Here is a 12,200-nt window from a genome sequence, read left to right as displayed (position 1 = left end):
GTGGGGTCTGCCATTTTATCAAATACAAAATTGTAGTAATTTTATGAGGCATTGCGGGAGCTCACCTATTATACCCTAAAATACACAGTTGTTGCTTTTTTTAAGAACCATAACTTTTTCGTTCTTTTACTTTTTTACTGTCAATCTAGCTGCAATCCAATGGTACCATTTTGGGGCACATGCAACATTTTGATCACTTTTTATTGCATTTTTCATAGGAGGTGTGGCAACCAAAAAAATGCAATTTTGGAATTTGGATTTTTTCACCTTTACAATGTTTAGTATGCAAGTTATACAAATCAGTCATATGAAGCTCTGATTTCAGCTGGGCTTTATAGAAATAACATCAATGCAGCAAAGGGGCCTTCATTTGCAGCCTGCAATCATGTCATGGATGGAGGTTCCAAAGGATGCAGAGGAAGAACCATTTTCCTCAAGTGCTGCTGTCAGTGAGTGACAGCGACATTTAAGAGGTTATCAATAGTGATGAGCGAGTATACTCGTCACTCGAGATTTCCGAGCATGCTCAGGTGGTCTCCGAGTATTTGGTGCGTGCTCGGAAATTTAGTTTGTGTCGCCACAGCTGCTAGACAGCCTGAATACATATGGGGATTGCCTGTTTGTTAGGGAATCCCCACATATATTCAGCCTGTCTAGCAGCCGCAAATCATGCAGCTGCAACGACACAAACTAAATCTCCGGGAACGCCCAAAATACTCGGAGACCACCTAAGCATGCTCGGAAATCTCGAGTAACGAGTATACTCGCTCATCACTATTGATAACCTCTTAAATGTCGCTGTCACTCACTGACAGCAGCACTTGAGGAAAATGGTTCTTCCTCTGCATCCTTTGGAACCTCCATCCATTTTCCTCAAGTGCTGCTGTCAGTGAGTGACAGCGACATTTAAGAGGTTATCAATAGTGATGAGCGAGTATACTCGTTACTCGAGATTTCCGAGCATGCTTAGGTGGTCTCCGAGTATTTTGGGCGTTCCCGGAGATTTAGTTTGTGTCGTTGCAGCTGCATGATTTGCGGCTGCTAGACAGGCTGAATATATGTGGGGATTCCCTAACAAATAGGCAATCCCCATATGTATTCAGGCTGTCTAGCAGCTGCGGCGACACAAACTAAATTTCCGAGCACGCACCAAATACTCGGAGACCACCTGAGCATGCTCGGAAATCTCGAGTGACGAGTATACTCGCTCATCACTAGTCATCAACAACAAAGTTAGCAGTTAGATGCAGATGTCTGCTGTATAACCTACACTGTAAGGAGTCGGATCAGCGAAGTTCCATGACTCATGCTCAAATAATATGTTCAATTCCCCATGGCTGCATGTGTTGCGACTGTTGAGCAGCCGCGGGGATGTGAACATATTTTCGAATGCCCAAGCATGCTCGGAAAACACCTTATCTGAGCTCGTTTGCTTGTCACTAGGAAAGAGGTCTTTCGAACTGTTGTAAAAGTACATCATCAAGAAAATGTAAAGCATATGCCCTTTAAAATTAAGGCAAAAATGTATGCATGGGTTAACAATTAAAGTATAAAAAATACACTTTTCTTTAGATTTAAAGTGATATGTGTACACAAACTCCCTAATGGGAATAATCTACCTGCCAACTTGCAAATCCATGGCAGAACTATGGGAGTTAGCCAGGGAATCCATTACAAATGAGTCAGATCTGTGTTGTTGTGCCCTTAAAGAGAAACTATGGCTAATCTGGGGCTGCCCTTAGTAAAGTACACGGCAGGGTTAAAGCCAAGAGCAAGATTTCGCTCTTTCACTGTGAGAGTGGCCATTGAAGCTATGGAATCCTGCTATGCATGCCGAGATCCCACAACCTGGACATTTGGGCTTTCTCAGGGAGCATTTGGGTTTTCATATAAAGTTGCCTGATTGGGGCGCCAGCCAGGATCTGTCTGAGTGTAGTTACCGAGTGCTATTGGAGGTATGGAGGATGTGGAGACAGATGAATAGGAAGGAGCAGACTATGATTAACATTTAGGAGGGAACAGGGGAGAGTTAGGTTAGCGAGTTGAGGTGATAGTCTTGTCTAAACGGATGTGTTTTTAAAGCACGCTTAAAAACATGGGGGCTACCTTATATATTTGAGTATAAGCCGAGGCACCTAATTTTGCCACTGAAAACTGGGTAAGCTTATTGACTAGAGTATAAGCTGGGTATGCATTGTCCCCTCATCCCTGTCCTGCTATGCATGGCTCCCCCTGTCCATGTCCTGCTATGAGTGGCTCCCCCTGTCCATGTCCTGCTATGCATGGCTCCCCCTGTCCATGTCCTGGTATGTGTGGCTTCCCCGTCCTGTCCTTTTATGTGTGGCTCCCGCCCGTCCTGTCCTTTTATGTGTGGCTCCCCTTAGGGTGTTTCATATTTCCGAAGTTATGATTTTCATATGACTTTGCTTGAATCCTTGGTGTAAGTCATCTAAAAGATCCATGGAAAATTTTTTAGCGAAATCAATTAATATTTAGAGGTTGCACACTTTGATCACACTTATCTGAAAGTACCGAAATTCATGAAAATGTATCATCGGCATCACACTAATGTGTATGTTGTGTTTCTATTATGTTTTGCGGGTAGTTTAACTGAAAAAGAGTACTAGAAAGGGAATTTGGTTACTTGAAAAGGTGCCTGGTGGTGAATTTTTGGGAGCTCAACTCCCTTCCAAGGAACACGTGCTTTTAGTTTTTATTTACCATCACAAGGAAATGAAAGAAACACTCTCGTGTACTGCTAAATCCACAAGTATTAAACTAAAGGAAATGTGGAAGAAAGCAAGTATCCCTATCATGACAGAGGAGAATATCTGAATTCGTATACAGAAGTTATACAAGGAATATCAACATCTGGGTAAAGAGAAATCAAGAAACATTGACAAAGTAAATATGAAGCTGCTGATTTGGAAAGGTGATCTTGTTGAGCTATTTGATATTGCCAGGCAAAATGTGATCTCCATGAATAGCGTACTAGAAGACGATAAAGCATTCCTTATGTCACAAAGAGAGGATTACACTCACCGGCCACTTTATTAGGTACACCATGCTAGTAACGGGTTGGACCCCCTTTTGCCTTCAGAACTGCCTCAATTCTTCGTGGCATAGATTCAACAAGGTGCTGGAAGCATTCCTCAGAGATTTTGGTCCATATTGACATGATGGCATCACACAGTTGCCGCAGATTTGTCGGCTGCACATCCCAAAGATGCTCCATACAAGGTAGGATGGATCCATGCTTTCATGTTGTTTACGCCAAATTCTGACCCTACCATCCGAATGTCGCAGCAGAAATCGAGACTCATCAGACCAAGCAACGTTTTTCCAATCTTCTACTGTCCAATTTCGATGAGCTTGTACAAATTGTAGCCTCAGTTTCCTGTTCTTAGCTGAAAGGAGTGGTACCCGGTGTGGTCTTCTGCTGCTGTAGCCCATCTGCCTCAAAGTTTGACGCACTGTGCGTTCAGAGATGCTCTTAGGCCTACCTTGGTTGTAACGGGTGGCGATTTGAGTCACTGTTGCCTTTCTATCAGCTCGAACCAGTCTGCCCATTCTCCTCTGGCATCAACAAGGCATTTCCGCCCACAGAACTGCCGCTCACTGGATTTTTTTTCTTTTTCGGACCATTCTCTGTAAACCCTAGAGATGGTTGTGCGTGAAAATCCCAGTAGATCAGCAGTTTCTGAAATACTCAGACCAGCCCTTCTGGCACCAACAACCATGCCACGTTCAAAGGCACTCAAATCACCTTTCTTCCCCATACTGATGCTCGGTTTGAACTGCAGGAGATTGTCTTGACCATGTCTACATGCCTAAATGCACTGAGTTGCCGCCATGTAATTGGCTGATTAGAAATTAAGTGTTAACAAGAAGTTGGACAGGTGTACCTAATAAAGTGGCCAGTGAGTGTATATGAGTTTATCAATGAGTGGTGTAGATAAGGTTCTTGCCTCACAAATTTAAAAGAAGAAAATAAATGCAGAAAAAAAGGAGGCATACAAGGAGAAACATTATAAAGAAATCGCCAAAATGAACAGTGGAACACTCAGTCTCATTTCCATCATCATCAATTCACGAAGAGGACAAATTTTCTGCACCACCTGTGAAAAAATCTTGTGCAGGTCGTAGATTAAAACCTCTTGATCACACACTCACGGCTACATGGGATCGAGAACAACTCTCCATTTGACAAGCAAGTACTTTATTTGCCTTAGTCACGATGTTTCATGCATTTCCATATCTCCATCTACCGTTTTCCGAGCTCAGGCGATTAACAGAACACAATTGGCTGAGAACATGGAAAAGTCACTGTTTTAAAATCCTCTTCATTTAATCTTACATTGGGATAGTGAATTGTTGCCTGAGAGAGATTTTGAGCATTTGCTTGGCGTACCTGTTGCCCAGAAAGGTACTGGTGAGCTAATGGCTGAAGTTGTTATTCAGGAGGTGGACCGATTCGCGCTACGTGACCTTATCATTGGTATATCTTTCTATACAACTGCATCTAATACAGGAATGATCCAAGGAGCATGTATCAGAATTGAAACTGAATTTGGGAGACCATTGTTGTGGTTGGCTTGCCGCCACCACACCCACGAATTAATCTTGAAAGGAGTGTTTGGTAACTGTTGTAACATCCCATCAAGTTGTCCCGACATCCAGATTTTCCGAAAGTTCCAAAATCAGTCGAATTCAGTTGATAAGAAGTCCTATTTCATGATGTTAGATGAAGAAAATCCCATTCAAGGTTTTCTAGAAGAACAACGTGTGAAAATAGTGGACTACCTCAACAATGTCTTGCAAGATGGCAGTCATCCAAGAGGAGATTACAAAGAGCTATTAGAACTATCATTTCTATATCTTGGAGGCTGGTATGAAAACTGTTTCGAATTTAGGGTTCCAGGGGCTCTGACTGAAGCAAGGTGGATGGCAAAGGCCATATATGTACTCAAAATTGTGCTATTCACTAAACAATTGCATATTTCTAATACCGAATTGAAAGGAATAAGAAAAGTAGTGCATTTTGCCTGTCTAATATATGTCCTCTTTTGGCACGAGGCAGTTGAAAGGCGATGGGCTCCAAAGAATGATTTGGAGATGCTACAGCTTTTGCAATATTATCCAGATAAAGATGTCAGAGAAAGTGCCCTCACAGTGGCTAAGAGTCACATTTGGTATCTGTCAGAAACTAACATAGGATTGGCATTTTTGGATGAACGTATCAGTCAGTTTGTGAAGGATAAGATGTTTGAAAATTTAAGAATGAAACCTGCAAAGAAAAAGGAGCTGAAACAGTTGGAAGGTAAAAAACTAGTTTTTAAAGGAAAAGACCTCAGCGATTTTGTTACTAGTAAAACAAAGACATTCTTTGAATTGAATTTTGAGATCCACGATGTAGAAGAATATTGCAGTGATACACTAAGAAGCTCCATCAATGCTCTTAAGGTGGTGAATGACACCACAGAAAGGGGCATTGCTCTGATAAAGAAGTTTAATAATTCAACCAGAGATGAACAACCGAAACAGTTCTTGTTAAGAGTTGTCGAGTATCATAGAAAAGCCGTCACCAAGCGAACAAAAGAATAATACGTATGATACTGCCTATCAATGTTACTGTTTATTGTCACTATTATTCTAAGTTTTTAATTGTTTGAATTTCTAATAAAAATACTTAACATTGAAAATCTGTTTTTTTGCGTGCTTTTATTAAACTGATAAAAGTGTGCAACCTCTAAACATAGTTCGATCATCTTGAAAATTGGCATATATACTTTTTACATTAGTGAGACTCGGGGCGTATGCAAAGTCTGCAAAAATTTGACATTTTAATTTTTACCATACAAAATGAAACACCCTACTCCCCCTGTTGTATGCATGGCTCCCCGGTCCTGCATGGCTTCCCCCCCGTCCCATCGTTGTATGCATGGCTCACTCCACCCCCGCCTGTCCTACTCGCCCTCCTTGCGCCGTCGCCGAAGCTCCGTTGTCTCGCGCTGCAGCTCTCCTGTGCTGAGCAGTCACGTGGTACCGCAGTTTTTAATATGAGCTCCAAGCCTATGAGAGTGGAGACGAGTGCATATTCATTACCTTAATGAGCGATACCATGTGACCGCCCAGCACAGGAAGAGCCGTCGGGACAGAGATGCAGCGACGGCGCCAGGAGGGTGAGTATGATGTCTTCTATTAACCGGCTCCTGTCGCCGCTCCCCCTCCCCCGCCGGCTTTCGTGACAGTGACTCGTGTATAAGCCGAGGGAGGCGGTTTCAGCACAAAACAATGTGCTGAAAATCTCAGCTTATACACGAGTATATATGGTAGATATTGGTCGGATCGTTTGGGGTAGTGCATTCCTGAGAACTGGCGCAGCACGAGCAAGATGAGCCTTGGAGATGGAGTTGCGAGATTCGGTTTATGGAGGATGTTAGTCTTAGATGAGTTGCAGAGCGAAGGGCACATGAAGGACGATTGACAAAAATGAAGGAGGAGGTAAAGGTCAGTGCAGAACTGTGGAGAGCTTTGTGGGTGAGAGAGATATGTTTGTATTGTATTCTGCAGCGAATGGGTAACCAGTGCAATGAGTGGCACCAGGTTGTAACACAAACGCCCCAACCGTAGCCCCAACGCCCCAACCGCAAAGAATGGACAAAAAATATATATATATATTTTTTATTATTTTTACCTACCTAAGGGGGTGATAAAGGGGGGTTTGATTTACTTTTTTTTTTTTTGATCACTGTGATAGGGTCTATCACAGTGATCAAAATCTCCTATTGGTGCAGCCGGTAGATCTAGACAGACACGCGGCGCATGCGCCTGCCATTTTATTCCCAGAAGACGACGCCGGAGGACAGAGCTGGAGAGTCCAAGGGTACCGGGGGGAGTTCAGGGGACCCCATTTCTCTCTGCTCTGATATGCTAGATCATATCAGAGGAGAGAAAAATGAATGGGAAATCGGACTTTTTTTTTTTGCGATCGTTATTCGGTGAATAACTGCGATCATAAGTTTGAGGATGGCTTAAATTGACCCGAATCATGTTCTCCAGGGTCCCGGCTACCCCGGTAGCTGAAACCCCGGAGATTTTCCGACGCTGGGAGGTGCTATAACCTTATTTCTCACCGCCATTAAAAAGCGGTGCAGAGGAGTAAGTACCATTAACTGCCGCCGTTAAAAGGCGTATCGGCGGTCATTAAGGGGTTAAGTAAAGGGATTATAATGGTGTGTTTGAATGAAGAGGGAAAGAAAGTCAGAGGTTAAATATTTGATAGCTGGGTAGTGACAGCTGTGGAGAGCGACTGAAGGAAATGTGAAGGAATAGGGTCACTGTTGCAGGTTGTAGGGTGAGAAGAAGCGAGAAGTCTTGTCACTTCTTTTTGGATAGACTCGAAGATGGAAAGTGATCTTGTGATGCAGGAGGGAAGGGGGTCCAGGCTCTGAGGGGATTGTGCAAAAATGTCTTGAAGGATATGATTGTTTTTTCGTAGGAAATAAGTGGCCAGATCGTCAGAGCTTAGGTTGATGATGGGGGGGGGGGGGGGATCTGTACTTTAGGCCTTAGGAGGAGGGAGTGGAAGGTTTCTATGACTCGTTTTGGATTGTTGGCTAGAGATGTGATGAAGGTGGTTAAGTGGACTTGTTTAGACAGATGGAGAGCAGAGTTAGAAGTCTTGAGTATGATTTTTATAGTGGACGAAACCATCTGCTGAAAGTGATTTTCTCCACAGACGCTCGGCACACCTTGAGCAATCGTGTTTGCAGCGTGTGCCACGACTGCCATCTTTGCCAGGTTGTTCTGTGTGTTGTACATGCTGCTTCCTCCAGGGCGCTCTGCAATGTATCGTTATAATGTGACAATGCTCAGTCTTGACACAAGAGGAAGGATATGGAAGCTAAAGATATCTGTAGATTGTTCATAGACTGCTGGGTATAGATGGCACGTAGATTTCTGTGTGTGGTAAGTGGGGGTGTCTTGGATGTTGAGACCGTTCTTGACGAGCAAGAAAAGCAGGCTGTTGGCATAGTGTGGAAGAGGGGAGTTAGTAATGTCATGCAGTGAGCAGGGTCCTGAGAAGACCAGGTCCAGATTATTTACCGTCTTTGTGTGGGAGCATTAGTAAGCTGTGGAAGGCCAATTGAGAAAGAAGATCAGAGACAGATGGGGAGAGTGGCTCATCGATGGGGATGTTAAAATACCCTATGATGAGAGTGGGAATATCGCAGGATAGGAAGTGTGGAAGCCAAGTGGAAAAATGATCCAGAAACTGACGGGAGAAGCCTGGAGGGCGATAGACAGCCGCCACTCGCGGGGAGAAGGGTTTGAAGAGTTTAACAGTGTGGAGTTCGAAAGAAGGAAACCCAACTGAGGGAACCGGGGGAAAGACCTGAAAAGCACATTGTGATGAAAGGAGCAGACCAACACCTCCATCTTGTCTGATCTCAGGTCTGGGGGTATGGGAAAATGGTATGGGAAAATTGTAGCCACCATACGAGAGAGCAACCGCGGCAGAGGTGTCAGACTGCTGGATCCAGGTTTCAATGAGAGCCAGAAGGTTAAGGGAATTTGGAAGAAATCTTGACTGTAGAGGAGTTTATTGCACGTTGACCGTGAGTTCCAAAGGGCACAATTAAGAGACGAGAATGCATGCACTGAATGTTTATAAGATTGGCAGGGTTTCTATCTGCTGCAGGATAAGGGTTAGGTATAGTAGTGTATGGAGGCCCAGGGTTGGGAGAGATGTCGCCAGTGAGTAGCAGGAGAAAAAAAGAGAAGTCAAGTGGTTCAAGGATTTGTGTGAGCGTTTTGTACGCTGTATGGTGGTAGTGGGTGGTTTTGCTTGATTGAGACATGTCAATAAGGCCTCAGTGTTGTGGATGAGAGAGGGGATGATGTGTATAGACTGTGTAGAAATATGTTAAAGGGTGGTAAAGGTGAAAGGAAATGGCAGCTAAAACATATAAGAAGCAAAGAGATCAGGAGATTAAATGGTGTAGTGCTACTGAAAGAGAAGCATGTTTATTTGCATATCTGGCATATCCTACCTATCTCCTGCCCGGTCCATTTGCCATGTTTAACTGGCGATACACTTGTAAAATTTTGGAATAGAATAAATTTCCCATGTGCCCCAGCACACATACTCTCTTTAAGCCAGAGCTGGATTTATTGGACGTGTGTGCTGGGATGTACTACCAGTTTGCCTTGTTGAATAAGCAATTAGCAAGAGACCACAGCAGCCATTACTATGCAAGAAAGACAAACATCCGCACTGGACAGACATAAAGCACAAATCATCAAGCGAAATAAAACTGAAAATTCAGAAGTAAACATTGGAACAATGAGTAATTCACAGATTTTAAATGTTGGGAATTAAGTAAGATGTTCACACTGAACAGAAGTAAAGCAAGCACCTTAGTGAATAATCCCTTCTGGTCACTCGTGGGACATTTCTGGAATACTTCTGTTATACATTGTGAAAAGTGCACTTAGAATAACTACAGTCCAAGCCCATGGTCCGAGGCCAGGCCCTCTAGATTTATACATCTTAAATAATTACACATGAAAGAAGCCTGCATAGAAGCAAGGAGTTAGAGAGACAGGTAAGAAATATGAGAATGGCGTAAATTCGCAGACAGAAGTTTGCTACTAACACAGGGAATTGAACAGGAAGAAGACATACTGGCACAAACAGAGACACAGTTGTGAATGGGGTTCAATTAATATGCAGAGTATTGCACATAGGGGAACATACCTGCGGATGAAAAAGATGGATTGTCCAATCAGGAGTGATGGCAATATTGAAGTATATATATCATGAGATTACATTTCTGGAATATTTCTGCTATACACTTTGGTAACTGCACTTAGAATAACTGCACTCCGAGCCCTTGGTGATGGGTAATCTTTAAAGGGAACCTGTCACCCCCAAAATCGAAGGTGAGCTAAGCCCACCGGCATCAGGGGCTTATCTACAGCATTCTGTAATGCTGTAGATAAGCCCCTGATGTATCCTGAAAGATGAGAAAAAGGTTAGATTATACTCACCAAGGGGGGTCCCGCTGCGGTCCGGTCCGATGGGCGTCGCGGTCCGATGGGCGTCGCGGTCCGGGGCCTCCCATCTACTTACGATGACGTCCCCTTTTTGTATTCACGCAACGGCTCCGGCGCAGGCGTACTTTGCCCTGTTGAGGGCAGAGCAAAGTACTGCAGTGCGCAGGCGCCGGGAAAAGTGAGAGAGGCCTAGCGCCTGCGCACTGCAGTACTTTGCTCTGCTCTCAACAGGGCAGACAAAGTACGCCTGTGTCAGAGCCGCAGCGTGAAGACAAGAAGAGGACGTCATCGTAAAAAGATGGGAGGCTCCGGACCGGACCGCGAGGCCCATCGGATCGGTGAGTATAATCTAACCTCTTTTTCTCATCTTTCATGATACATCGGGGGCTTATCTACAGCATTACAGAATGCATTACAGAATGCTGTAGATAAGCCCCTGATGCTGGTGGGCTTAGCTCACCTTCGATTTTGGGGGTGACAGGTTCCCTTGAAGGTTACTGCCTGAGATGCCCGACCACAATTTGACTGCAATATGGTAGTCACACATTCGCATTACTGCTTTCTTCAGTTTAGGAACTCACCGACATGGTTTAGGGGCCTTCTAATCAGAAGAGGCGCCGAAGATGCCTGCAGGTAGTATGAAGTTTGTAGTGACCTGGTCTAGGTGCCATGCTGTGCTGTTATGACCACCGGACTACAGTCCTGCAAATCGTTTTGCTCAATAATTTTGCGGTAATTAGTAAGCAGATCGTTGTAGATTAATGCACCTTATTGCCTCAATAGTTATGAGATTACATGCATCATCTTATTAACATATTCAGGCTGGTAAAGCCAAATATTTTCCAATGATCTAGCATCTAATCCATCTATTTTTTAACCTGTAGTAAACTGTGTAAGAGGTGACACTTGAATGTCACTAACAGAATCCAGATGAAAATGGCATTCTGACTCCGTCTGGGTATTTGCAGCCGGTATCATTGGGAAGACTTTGTAAATGACCCTGACCAAAGTGTTTTGGTTTAGTTAACTCAGCCGTTACAAAAACAATACGACATTGATCATACAGTACATGCAGGTTTTGTCACATTAACAACATGCATCGGTTTATTTTCTTTCTGATATATCCATTTAATCCAGATGTTCTCTAGTCAACACGGTGCAGGCTTCTGGATTGGGGTCTGTAGCTGAGTTTTTGTGACGGCAGTAATACAGGCTGCTCCTCATCTGGCAAAATATAGTCAAAAACTTTTTAGTAGCACCGAAATATTTGAATAACGTGAATCTTGAAAAATATAATACAAGTAACTGGGCAGCTGCAAATAACCACATAAAAAAAAAATCTACAGGATTTATCTTATTTCACAATATAAACTGCATACATTAACTAACTGGTAGTGATGAGCGAACGTGCTCGGATAACATGTTATCTGAGTATCTCGGGCACGCTCGGATAACATGTTCGAGGCCCTGCGGCTGCATGTTTTTCGACTTTCTAAGGTTTGATGCAATCTCATTCCACCTAGTCTGGTTGACTGCTCCTCAATGTCCCTCCTCCCTGCTGAGAGATCACATTGCTCAGTAGAAGCTGTAAGTCAGGCTGGGTTGCAGAGATTGAATACAATTAGATAAAGGAGTTCATTGACTTTTTATCTGGCATAAAAAAAAATTATTAAAAGGGGTGGTCCGTAACGAACATTTATTTTAATCCTAAACATTTGACTTTTTAATGTCATAATATAATCTTTTCTAATATACAAATATTAATTAATTAAAAAGTCCCCATTGTTCCCTCACTACGCTACCTACCTGCTTTACTTTTTTTTTTTTTTTTACTACTTTTTGTGATGACTCTTCATTTTAGTACCCCCAGTGCATGCTGGGATAGTCAGAGGAGCCACAATCTGGGTGCAGAGGCCATCTTTCTAATTTTGCTTATCTGATAGGCTAAAATTTCCAACATTTTGAGTGTGTGCGTGTGTGTGTATATGTATGTATGTGTGTGTGTGTGTGTATATGTATGTATGTATATGTGTGTGTATGTATGTATATATATATATATATATATATATATATATATATATATATATATATATATATATATATATATATATATATATATATATATATATATTATAATT

General features: G+C 43.0%; 1 protein-coding gene across 1 annotated transcript in view; it reads left to right on the top strand.

The window, feature by feature from the left end:
- AGPS (alkylglycerone phosphate synthase) overlaps positions 1-12,200 on the top strand; it is a 176,923-nt gene that overhangs the window by 149,427 nt on the left and 15,296 nt on the right. The gene's annotated exons all lie outside the window — the stretch shown is intronic.

Source organism: Ranitomeya variabilis, chromosome 7, assembly GCF_051348905.1.
Source record: "Ranitomeya variabilis isolate aRanVar5 chromosome 7, aRanVar5.hap1, whole genome shotgun sequence".
NCBI lineage: Eukaryota > Metazoa > Chordata > Amphibia > Anura > Dendrobatidae > Ranitomeya > Ranitomeya variabilis.
Note: the sequence above shows the minus strand (reverse complement) of the source record. Positions and strands in the feature narration are given on the sequence as shown.